Source organism: Cherax quadricarinatus, chromosome 32 (assembly GCF_038502225.1).
Source record: "Cherax quadricarinatus isolate ZL_2023a chromosome 32, ASM3850222v1, whole genome shotgun sequence".
Classification (NCBI taxonomy): domain Eukaryota; kingdom Metazoa; phylum Arthropoda; class Malacostraca; order Decapoda; family Parastacidae; genus Cherax; species Cherax quadricarinatus.
This window is the reverse complement of record NC_091323.1, coordinates 37,135,431-37,148,502: the sequence shown is the minus strand read 5'-3', so window position 1 is coordinate 37,148,502 and position 13,072 is coordinate 37,135,431. Positions and strand designations below refer to the sequence as shown.

Sequence of the window (13,072 nt, the reverse complement as noted above, 5' to 3'; positions counted from 1 at the left end):
CACACACACACACACACACACACACACACATACACATACACACACACACACACACACATTCACACACACACATACACACACATACACACACACACACACATACACACACAAACAAACACACACACACACTCACACACACACATACACACACACACACACACACACACACACACACATACACACACACACACACACACTCACACACACACACTCACACACACACATACACACACACACACACACACACACACACATACACACACACACACACACACACACACATACACACACCATATCGTCCGAGATGGACATCAGTTGCATCGCATCAACATCATATGCAGAGTTATCAGCTCTGAGAACTATCAATAAATAACAAAAAGGCACAATACCGTGACTGGAACGATACACAAATAACCCGCACATAAAAGAGAGAAGCTTACGACGATGGTCCAAGTCGGACCGAAACGTCGTCGTAAGCTTCTCTCTTTTATGTGCGGGTTATTTGTGTACTGAGAACTATCGTTCTGAAAACTTAAATAATTTCTTATGACTGTAGAAGACATATAACATGTGTATCATGGGTATGTATCAGCAGCAGCAGCAGCAGCAGCAGCAGCCGCCGCCGTCGTCGTCGCAACCGCCTGGAGCCTCCACCTGGTGTCACACGACTGTGCTGAGTACAGGCAGCCCCAGCTTTATAGCACTTCGCTTTACAGTGCTTCACTTTACAGTGCTTCACTTTACAGCACTTAGCTTTACAGTGCTTCACTTTACAGCACTTCACTTTACAGCACTTAGCTTTACAGTGCTTCACTTTACAGCACTTCACTTTACAGCACTTAGCTTTACAGTGCTTCACTTTACAGCACTTCACTTTACAGCACTTAGCTTTACAGTGCTTCACTTTACAGCACTTCACTTTACAGCACTTCACTTTACAGTGCTTCACTTTACAGTGCTTCACTTTACAGCACTTAGCTTTACAGTGCTTCACTTTACAGCACTTCACTTTACAGCGCTTCGCTAATACAGCTGTTTTCAGTTATACCCATTGTTCATTTATTCAGACTTCCTGTAATATATTCACCACTCACTATAAGCTAAGAACGAAAATATTTTAGTGTTTATACTGTATATGCGTTTTTTAGTTGATAATGAAGACCTCACGGGTCATCTCCTTGCATCAGTTTATGGTTAAGTTTAACCTATCAGAGGTTGACTTTGTCAAGATGTGTTCATCAGACGGTGTGATGGTCAGTCTTCAGCATGATCTTTATATTCTAGTGATGTGTAGAGTTTACTTGGTGACGTTAAAGAGCTCCTCAACGTATTCCCTCATGTAAAAAGAATTTGCTTGCGTAGCGGGAGAAAAAGTGTGGAGTGTGAGGGCTGTGTAGGAGTAGACTCAGAGATCACCTTTGTCACTTAGAAAGTTGTGTTTGTTAGGACAGCTATGAACACCAAGGAGAGTGTTCCAGTAACACCTGCAACTGTCCATTATGTGTGAACATTCCTCTGTTAATCTTCTCAGATTGTCCGTCACCATCCTTCAAGACCCAGCCAAAGACCACAGTATTACCGTCACCTAACACACAGTGCTAATAAGAGCAGTTGCTTCAGGTGTAAGCAGTACACCACACAGATTAACCAGTCCTTTGGGAATCATCAGCACTGCCCATCTGATGCACTCAGGCCACCTCCTTAACCATATTAGAGACCTTTATGTCCCCAACAGTAAAGAAGTTTTGACCTTGTCTCTTTCCAGTGGTGGCTGGCACACACCCAGTGACCTCAGATGCATAGTCAACTAGGAGCTTAATCTTCCTCTGCCTCTCGGGAATTTCGTCGACCTGATTGAAATTTGCATAAAATTTAACTGTTTTTCTTTCGACGACAACAAGCTTTACAGACAAACATATGGGTGGGTATATGTACCCCCATTAGCGCCGTCTTGGTGAACTCCGCAGGAGTACGGTGGGCATAAGGGAACAATGTGTCAACATTCGTGGCACCAGATTATTTAACATCTTACCAGAAGATATCAGAAACACTGCTGGAACAAGTGTAGAAGTCTTCAAGAAGAAACTGGACAAATATCTTCACCAGGTGCCAGATCAACCAGGCTGTGATGGATATGTGGGGCAGCGGGTCACCAGCAGCAACAGTCAGGCTGACCAGACTAGCACCAGACGAGCCTGGCCCATGGCTGGGCTCCGTGAGTAGAAAGACTTGAAAGTCGTCAAAGGTAAGGAACACTTAGAAACTAACGCTTAGGTAGCATAATCCCCAGCAGCATCACCTAGGGGGGCGGGGTGATTCATGGACAGCATCACCTGGGGGGTGATTCATGGACAGCACCAGCAGCATCACCTGGGGGGTGAATCATGGACAGCATCACCTGGGGGGTGAATCATGGACAGCATCACCTGGGGGGTGAATCATGGACAGCACCAGCAGCATCACCTGGGGGATGAATCATGGACAGCACCAGCAGCATCACCTGGGGGATGAATCATGGACAGCAGCAGCATCACCTGGGGGATGAATCATGGACAGCACCAGCAGCATCACCAGGGGGATGAATCATAGACAGCACCAGCTGCATCACCTGGAGGATGAATCATGGACAGCACCAGCAGCATCACCTGGGGGGGATGATTCATGGACAGCATCACCTGGGGGTGATTCATGGACAGCAGCAGCATCACCAGGGGGATGAATCATGGACAGCACCAGCAGCATCACCTGGGGGATGAATCATGGACAGCACCAGCAGCATCACCTGGGGGATGAATCATGGACAGCACCAGCAGCATCACCAGGGGGATGAATCATGGACAGCACCAGCAGCATCACCTGGGGATGAATCATGGACAGCACCAGCAGCATCACCTGGGGGATGAATCATGGACAGCACCAGCATCACCTGGGGGATGAATCATGGACAGCACCTGTAGCATCACCTGGGGGATGAATCATGGACAGCAGCAGCATCACCAGGGGGATGAATCATGGACAGCACCAGCAGCATCACCTGAGGGATGAATCATGGACAGCAGCAGCATCACCAGGGGGATGAATCATGAACAGCACCAGCAGCATCACCTGGGGATGAATCATGGACAGCAGCATCACCTGGGGGATGAATCATGGACAACAGCAGAATCACCAGGGGGAGGGATAAATCATGGACAGCACCAGCAGCATCACCTGGGGGATGAATCATGGACAGCACCAGCATCACCTGGGGGATGAATCATGGACACCAGCAGCATCACCTGGGGGATGAATCATGGACAGCAGCATCACCAGGGGGATGAATCATGGACAGCAGCAGCAGCATCACCTGGGGGATGAATCATGGACAGCAGCAGCATCACCTGGGGGATGAATCATGGACAGCAGCAGCATCACCAGGGGGATGAATCATGGACAGCAGCAGCATCACCTGGGGGATGAATCATGGACAGCAGCAGCATCACCTGGGGGATGAATCATGGACAGCAGCATCACCTGGGGGATGAATCATGGACAGCAGCAGCATCACCTGGGGGATGAATCATGGACAGCAGCAGCATCACCTGGGAGATGAATCATGGACAGCAGCAGCATCACCTGGGGGATGAATCATGGACAGCAGCAGCATCACCTGGGGGATGAATCATGGACAGCAGCAGCATCACCAGGGGGATGAATCATGGACAGCAGCAGGATCACCTGGGGGATGAATCATGGACAGCACCAGCATCACCAGGGGGATGAATCATGGACAGCACCAGCATCACCAGGGGGATGAATCATGGACAGCAGCAGCATCACCAGGGGGATGAATCATGGACAGCACCAGCATCACCAGGGGGATGAATCATGGACAGCAGCAGCATCACCTGGGGGATGAATCATGGACAGCACCAGCATCACCAGGGGGATGAATCATGGACAGCACCAGCATCACCAGGGGGATGAATCATGGACAGCACCAGCATCACCTGGGGGAGGAATCATGGAGAGCACCAGCATCACCAGGGGGATGAATCATGGACAGCACCAGCATCACCAGGGGGATGAATTATGGACAGCACCAGCATCACCTGGGGGATGAATCATGGACAGCAGCATCTCCAGGGGGATGAATCATGGACAGCAGCAGCATCACCTGGGGGATGAATCATGGACAGCACCAGCATCACCTGGGGATGAATCATGGACAGCACCAGCAGCATCACCTGGGGGATGAATCATGGACAGCAGCAGCATCACCTGGGGGATGAATCATGGACAGCACCAGCAGCATCACCTGGGGGATGAATCATGGACAGCAGCAGCATCACCAGGGGGATGAATCATGGACAGCACCAGCATCACCAGGGGGATGAATCATGGACAGCACCAGCATCACCTGGGGGATGAATCATGGACAGCAGCATCACCTGGGGGATGAATCATGGACAGCACCAGCAGCATCACCTGGGGGATGAATCATGGACAGCAGCAGCATCACCTGGGGGATGAATCATGGACAGCAGCAGCATCACCTGGGGGATGAATCATGGACAGCAGCAGCATCACCTGGGGGATGAATCATGGACAGCAGCAGCATCACCTGGGGGATGAATCATGGCATCACAGCAGCATCACCTGGGGGATGAATCATGGACAGCAGCAGCATCACCTGGGGGATGAATCATGGACAGCACCAGCATCACCAGGGGGATGAATCATGGACAGCACAGCATCACCAGGGGGATGAATCATGGACAGCACCAGCATCACCAGGGGGATGAATCATGGAGAGCACCAGCATCACCAGGGGGATGAATCATGGACAGCACCAGCATCACCAGGGGGATGAATTATGGACAGCACCAGCATCACCTGGGGGATGAATCATGGACAGCAGCATCACCTGGGGGATGAATCATGGACAGCAGCAGCATCACCTGGGGGATGAATCATGGACAGCACCAGCAGCATCACCAGGGGGATGAATCATGGACAGCACCAGCAGCATCACCTGGGGATGAATCATGGACAGCACCAGCAGCATCACCTGGGGGATGAATCATGGACAGCAGCATCACCTGGGGGATGAATCATGGACAGCACCTGCAGCATCACCTGGGGGATGAATCATGGACAGCACCAGCATCACCTGGGGGATGAATCATGGACAGCACCTGCAGCATCACCTGGGGGATGAATCATGGACAGCAGCAGCATCACCAGGGGGATGAATCATGGACAGCACCAGCAGCATCACCAGGGGGATGAATCATGGACAGCACCAGCAGCATCGCCTGAGGGATGAATCATGGACAGCAGCAGTATCACCAGGGGGATGAATCATGGACAGCACCAGCAGCATCACCTGGGGATGAATCATGGACAGCAGCAGCAGCATCACCTGGGGATGAATCATGGACAGCAGCAGCATCACCTGGGGGGATGAATCATGGACAACAGCATCAAGGGGATGAATCATGGACAACAGCAGAATCACCAGGGGGAGGGATAAATCATGGACAGCACCAGCAGCATCACCTGGGGGATGAATCATGGACAGCACCAGCAGCATCACCAGGGGGATGAATCATGGACAGCATCACCAGGGGGATGAATCATGGACAGCAGCAGCATCACCTGGGGGATGAATCATGCAGCATCACCATGAATCATGGACAGCAGCAGCATCACCTGGGGGATGCAATCACCTGGACAGCAGCAGCAGCATCACCTGGGGGATGAATCATGGACACCAGCAGCATCACCTGGGGGATGAATCATGGACAGCACCAGCATCACCAGGGGGATGAATCATGGACAGCAGCAGCATCACCTGGGGGATGAATAATGGACAGCAGCAGCATCACCTGGGGGATGAATCATGGACAGCAGCAGCATCACCTGGGGGATGAATCATGGACAGCAGCAGCATCACCAGGGGGATGAATCATGGACAGCAGCAGCATCACCTGGGGGATGAATCATGGACAGCAGCAGCATCACCTGGGGGATGAATCATGGACAGCAGCAGCATCACCTGGGGGATGAATCATGGACAGCAGCAGCATCACCTGGGGGATGAATCATGGACAGCAGCAGCATCACCAGGGGGATGAATCATGGACAGCAGCAGCATCACCTGGGGGATGAATCATGGACAGCAGCAGCATCACCAGGGGGATGAATCATGGACAGCAGCAGCATCACCTGGGGGATGAATCATGGACAGCAGCAGCATCACCAGGGGGATGAATCATGGACAGCAGCAGCATCACCAGGGGGATGAATCATGGACAGCAGCAGCATCACCTGGGGGATGAATCATGGACAGCAGCAGCATCACCTGGGGGATGAATCATGGACAGCAGCAGCATCACCTGGGGGATGAATCATGGACAGCAGCAGCATCACCTGGGGGATGAATCATGGACAGCAGCAGCATCACCTGGGGGATGAATCATGGACAGCAGCAGCATCACCTGGGGGATGAATCATGGACAGCAGCAGCATCACCTGGGGGATGAATCATGGACAGCAGCAGCATCACCTGGGGGATGAATCATGGACAGCAGCAGCATCACCTGGGGGATGAATCATGGACAGCAGCAGCATCACCTGGGGGATGAATCATGGACAGCAGCAGCATCACCTGGGGGATGAATCATGGACAGCAGCAGCATCACCTGGGGGATGAATCATGGACAGCAGCAGCATCACCTGGGGGATGAATCATGGACAGCAGCAGCATCACCTGGGGGATGAATCATGGACACCAGCAGCATCACCTGGGGGATGAATCATGGACAGCAGCAGCATCACCTGGGGGATGAATCATGGACAGCAGCAGCATCACCTGGGGGATGAATCATGGACAGCAGCAGCATCACCTGGGGGATGAATCATGGACAGCAGCAGCATCACCTGGGGGATGAATCATGGACAGCAGCAGCATCACCTGGGGGATGAATCATGGACAGCAGCAGCATCACCTGGGGGATGAATCATGGACAGCAGCAGCATCACCTGGGGGATGAATCATGGACAGCAGCAGCATCACCTGGGGGATGAATCATGGACAGCACCAGCAGCATCACCTGGGGGATGAATCATGGACAGCAGCAGCATCACCTGGGGGATGAATCATGGACAGCAGCAGCATCACCTGGGGGATGAATCATGGACAGCAGCAGCATCACCTGGGGGATGAATCATGGACAGCAGCAGCATCACCTGGGGGATGAATCATGGACAGCAGCAGCATCACCTGGGGGATGAATCATGGACAGCAGCAGCATCACCTGGGGGATGAATCATGGACAGCAGCAGCATCACCTGGGGGATGAATCATGGACAGCAGCAGCATCACCTGGGGGATGAATCATGGACAGCAGCAGCATCACCTGGGGGATGAATCATGGACAGCAGCAGCATCACCTGGGGGATGAATCATGGACAGCAGCAGCATCACCTGGGGGATGAATCATGGACAGCAGCAGCATCACCTGGGGGATGAATCATGGACAGCAGCAGCATCACCTGGGGGATGAATCATGGACAGCACCAGCAGCATCACCTGGGGGATGAATCATGGACAGCACCAGCATCACCTGGGGGATGAATCATGGACAGCAGCAGCATCACCTGGGGGATGAATCATGGACAGCAGCAGCATCACCTGGGGGATGAATCATGGACAGCAGCAGCATCACCTGGGGGATGAATCATGGACAGCAGCAGCATCACCTGGGGGATGAATCATGGACAGCAGCAGCATCACCAGGGGGATGAATCATGGACAGCACCAGCAGCATCACCTGGGGGATGAATCATGGACAGCAGCAGCATCACCTGGGGGATGAATCATGGACAGCAGCAGCATCACCTGGGGGATGAATCATGGACAGCAGCAGCATCACCTGGGGGATGAATCATGGACACCACCATATTCACTCAAACATTTTAACACACAACCTACAGAGGAGACTGAACCAAGTTGATCCACTTTAGAGTTTAATTAAGGAAAGACCAACGACATGTTTACCAGTCCTCGACTTCCTCGTCCACAAAATACAATTAAAAGTTCAAATGTTCACCAAAGCTGCAAATAAATATGAACTTGTACATTTGTACTCCAGTTAAGATACTGAGCCAAAAAAAGATATCAGTGTAGAAGTCTTTAAGAGGAAACTGGACACGTATCTTCACCAGGTACCAGATCAGCCAGGCTGTGATGGATATATGGGGCTTCGGGACACCAACAGCAGCAGTCTGGTTGACCAGCCAAGCACCAGACGAGCCGGGATCCAGAGGTAGAAAAAAACTAACGGAACTCATCAAAGGTATATATATTATCATCATAGTCATTTGGTTTTTCTTTAGGGTATTGTGGAGTTGCAGCCACGAGTGTCTTGATGAGGCACGCTGCTACGTACACCACATCGTCACCCAGCTACACTTCCCTTCCTTCTTCACCGAGGACTGCAAGAAATGACCGCTTCATATCATTTCTTTATTGAGATCACTTGGAACAAAGTTATCCTGCTTCCCAACAGTCAACTTGACTTAAACGTCTCCAGAACACTCTGACAGTGCAACGGTAGAATCGTCATAGCAATTAGAACATTCTTCAGAGTCTCACCAGGACCGAAGTGTATTTTGAACCAGCCATTAGTTTATAGCTATGGTAATATGTTCCTTTGTTGAAGCTGGGAGAAGGTATAAGCCAAGAAAACTAAGTAAAATCTAGGAATATTTCTAAACGAACACATCTACATGTGTAGATGCGACAACTTGAACTGTAGTGGGGGTTCGTAGGTGATATGATGGTTGGAGTTAAACACACTTGTTGGATGGTAACACATATATTGCAGAGTATGAAGAGCCTGCTTGTAGCTGCTTGGTAGGTCTAACAGGAACTGAGGAGGATCCCAGGCACGAAGGGCTCACAACAGCGTCACGTGACGTCACACATGCTAGTCGCTGAGCCTACTGACCAGGGAGCCTAAATATATATATATATATATATATATATATATATATATATATTATATATATATATATATATATATGGATGATACCTGCACACGTCATTTGAGCGATGGAGGAACTGCTAGTTGTACCGGAGGTGTAGCAGGCAGGGCTGCCCTTGGATCTTCAGACCCTCACGAGCCTCAGGATGGTTAACACTATATTAAAGTCTGTCTTCTGCATGGGAGTTTAATTAAAGCTGCTGTCTCTCTCTTTCTCAGACTCGTTCACATTATAGTATTTGGTAAATATATTGTACACAAGTTTGCTGGTGAGAATATATGGTAAATCCAAAGTTAACATCTGCTATACACTTTGTGCCTCATTTTCATGATTGCTTTCTGGATGGGGCTTTAAGGTGGCATTATTCACAGCCACATACAGAAGGCCATTGAAAGTACTTGTGTTCATGATAGGTAGTAAGTCGTGGTATGGGATACCCACTCCGTGGTAAAGATGATAGGTAATGGTATGAGATACCTACATTGATGAAAAGTCTTGGTTCTCTCACTCTTATTGAATTATTTCTTAGTTCAGTCCAACTCCTGCTTTTCATTGGGAGTAATATGTTCCATCTGCCAAGCTTCTTCTGACTGTCATAGGGAGTAATTTGTGTTTACTGATGTGAGTTACTATATACATATCAATATCAAATTTAATCTTATATTAAACTTCATAAATAATCAAGGTTTACTGTTTCATAAAAAATAATAACATACTGCCAGTTTAAATAACAAGTTGTCATGGTAGAGACAAGTGAGGTAATGTGGAACATTTGTTGATGTTTTGTCTGGTCGAAGCTTCTCAGGCTTCTGTGTACTTTTGTTTATGTTTAGCAAGTGTGTTGATGATGCTAGTGTAGTTGTGGTGTATTGTGTGGCGGTGGTGTATTGTGTAGTGATGTTGGTGTATTGTGTATATTCTGTGATGTTGGTGAAGTGTGTTAGTGTATAAAGGATGATTACTATAGTAGTAGTACAGCTGTAGTGGTACCAGTACTAGTGTTAGGCAGTAGTAGTAGTACCAGTACTAGTGTTAGGCAGTAGTAGTAGTACCAGTACTAGTGTTAGGCAGTAGTAGTAGTACCAGTACTAGTGTTAGGCAGTAGTAGTAGTACCAGTACTAGTGTTAGGCAGTAGTAGTAGTACCAGTACTAGTGTTAGGCAGTAGTAGTAGTACCAGTACTAGTGTTAGGCAGTAGTAGTAGTACCAGTACTAGTGTTAGGCAGTAGTAGTAGTACCAGTACTAGTGTTAGGCAGTAGTAGCAGTACCAGTACTAGTGTTAGGCAGTAGTAGTAGTACCAGTACTAGTGTTAGGCAGTAGTATTAGTACCAGTACTAGTGTTAGGCAGTAGTAGTAGTACCAGTACTAGTGTTAGGCAGTAGTAGTAGTACCAGTACTAGTGTTAGGCAGTAGTAGTAGTACCAGTACTAGTGTTAGGCAGTAGTAGTAGTACCAGTACTAGTGTTAGGCAGTAGTAGTAGTACCAGTACTAGTGTTAGGCAGTAGTAGCAGTACCAGTACTAGTGTTAGGCAGTAGTAGTAGTACCAGTACTAGTGTTAGGCAGTAGTAGTAGTACCAGTACTAGTGTTAGGCAGTAGTAGTAGTACCAGTACTAGTGTTAGGCAGTAGTAGTAGTACCAGTACTAGTGTTAGGCAGTAGTAGTAGTACCAGTACTAGTGTTAGGCAGTAGTAGTAGTACCAGTACTAGTGTTAGGCAGTAGTAGTAGTACCAGTACTAGTGTTAGGCAGTAGTAGTAGTACCAGTACTAGTGTTAGGCAGTAGTAGTAGTACCAGTACTAGTGTTAGGCAGTAGTAGTAGTACCAGTACTAGTGTTAGGCAGTAGTAGTAGTACCAGTACTAGTGTTAGGCAGTAGTAGTAGTACCAGTACTAGTGTTAGGCAGTAGTAGTAGTACCAATACTAGTGTTAGGCAGTAGTAGTAGTACCAGTACTAGTGTTAGGCAGTAGTAGTAGTACCAATACTAGTGTTAGGCAGTAGTACTAGTGGTACCAGTACTAGTGTCAGGCAGTGTGGTGTTGCTGGCACTCATGGTGGGAGTTGGAACCAAGCCAGACATTACCCATCCCACACCCCTAGCTCACATCCCACCTCCTGCCCCATCAGTCCCTCACCCCTAGCTCACATCCCACCTCCTGCCCCATCAGTCCCTCACCCCTAGCTCACATCCCACCTCCTGCCCCATCAGTCCCTCACACCTAGCTCACATCCCACCTCCTGCCCCATCAGTCCCTCACCCCTAGCTCACATCCCACCTCCTGCCCCATCAGTCCCTCACCCCTAGCTCACATCCCACCTCCTGCCCCATCAGTCCCTCACCCCTAGCTCACATCCCACCTCCTGCCCCATCAGTCCCTCACCCCTAGCTCACATCCCACCTCCTGCCCCATCAGTCCCTCACCCCTAGCTCACATCCCACCTCCTGCCCCATCAGTCCCTTACCCCTAGCTCACATCCCACCTCCTGCCCCATCAGTCCCTCACCCCTAGCTCACATCCCACCTCCTGCCCCATCAGTCCCTCACCCCTAGCTCACATCCCACCTCCTGCCCCATCAGTCCCTCACCCCTAGATCACATCCCACCCCATCAGTCCCTCACCCCTAGATCACATCCCACCTCCTGCCCCATCAGTCCCTCACCCCTAGCTCACATCCCACCTCCTGCCCCATCAGTCCCTCACCCCTAGATCACATCCCACCTCCTGCCCCATCAGTCCCTCACCCCTAGCTCACATCCCACCTCCTGCCCCATCAGTCCCTCACCCCTAGCTCACATCCCACCTCCTGCCCCATCAGTCCCTCACCCCTAGCTCACATCCCACCGCCTGCCCCATCAGTCCCTCACCCCTAGCTCACAACCCACCTCCTGCCCCATCAGTCCCTCACCCCTAGCTCACATCCCACCTCCTTCCCCATCCGTCCCTCACCCCTAGCTCACATCTCACCTCCTTCCCCATCCGTCCCTCACCCCTAGGTCACATCCCACCACCTGCCCCATCAGTCCCTCACCCCTAGCTCACATCCCATCGCCTGCCCCATCAGTCCCTCACCCCTAGTTCACATCCCACCACCTGCCCCATCAGTCCCTCACCCCTAGCTCACATCCCACCTCCTTCCCCATCAGTCCCTCACCCCTAGCTCACATCCCACCTCTTGCCCCATCAGTCCCTCACCCCTAGCTCACATCCCACCTCCTGCCCCATCAGTCCCTCATCCCTAGCTCACATCCCACCTCCTTCCCCATCAGTCCCTCACCCCTAGCTCACATCCCACCTCCTTCCCCATCAGTCCCTCACCCCTAGCTCACATCCCACCTCCTGCCCCATCAGTCCCTCACCCCTAGCTCACATCCCACCTCCTGCCCCATCAGTCCCTCATCCCTAGCTCACATCCCACCTCCTTCCCCATCAGTCCCTCATCCCTAGCTCACATCCCACCTCCTGCCCCATCAGTCCCTCATCCCTAGCTCACATCCCACCTCCTTCCCCATCAGTCCCTCACCCCTAGCTCACATCCCACCTCCTGCCCCATCAGTCCCTCATCCCTAGCTCACATCCCACCTCCTTTCCCATCAGTCCCTCATCCCTAGCTCACATCCCACCTCCTGCCCCATCAGTCAATCATCCCTAGCTCACATCCCACCTCCTGCCCCATCAGTCCCTCATCCCTAGCTCACATCCCACCTCCTTCCCCATCAGTCCCTCACCCCTAGCTCACATCCCACCTCCTGCCCCATCAGTCCCTCATCCCTAGCTCACATCCCACCTCCTTCCCCATCAGTCCCTCATCCCTAGCTCACATCCCAACTCCTTCCCCATCAGTCCCTCACCCCTAGCTCACATCCCACCTCCTTCCCCATCAGTCCTTCACCCCTAGCTCACATCCCACCTCCTGCCCCATCCGTCCCTCACCCCTAGCTCACATCCCACCTCCTTCCCCATCAGTCCCTCACCCCTAGCTCACATCCCACCTCCTGCCCCATCAGTCCCTCACCCCTAGCTCACATCCCACCTCC

General features: G+C 50.9%; 1 protein-coding gene across 2 annotated transcripts in view; it reads left to right on the top strand.

The window, feature by feature from the left end:
• The window catches only part of LOC128690237 (plasma membrane calcium-transporting ATPase 3), a 559,190-nt gene that overhangs the window by 60,800 nt on the left and 485,318 nt on the right, over window positions 1-13,072 (top strand). The window lies entirely within an intron of this gene.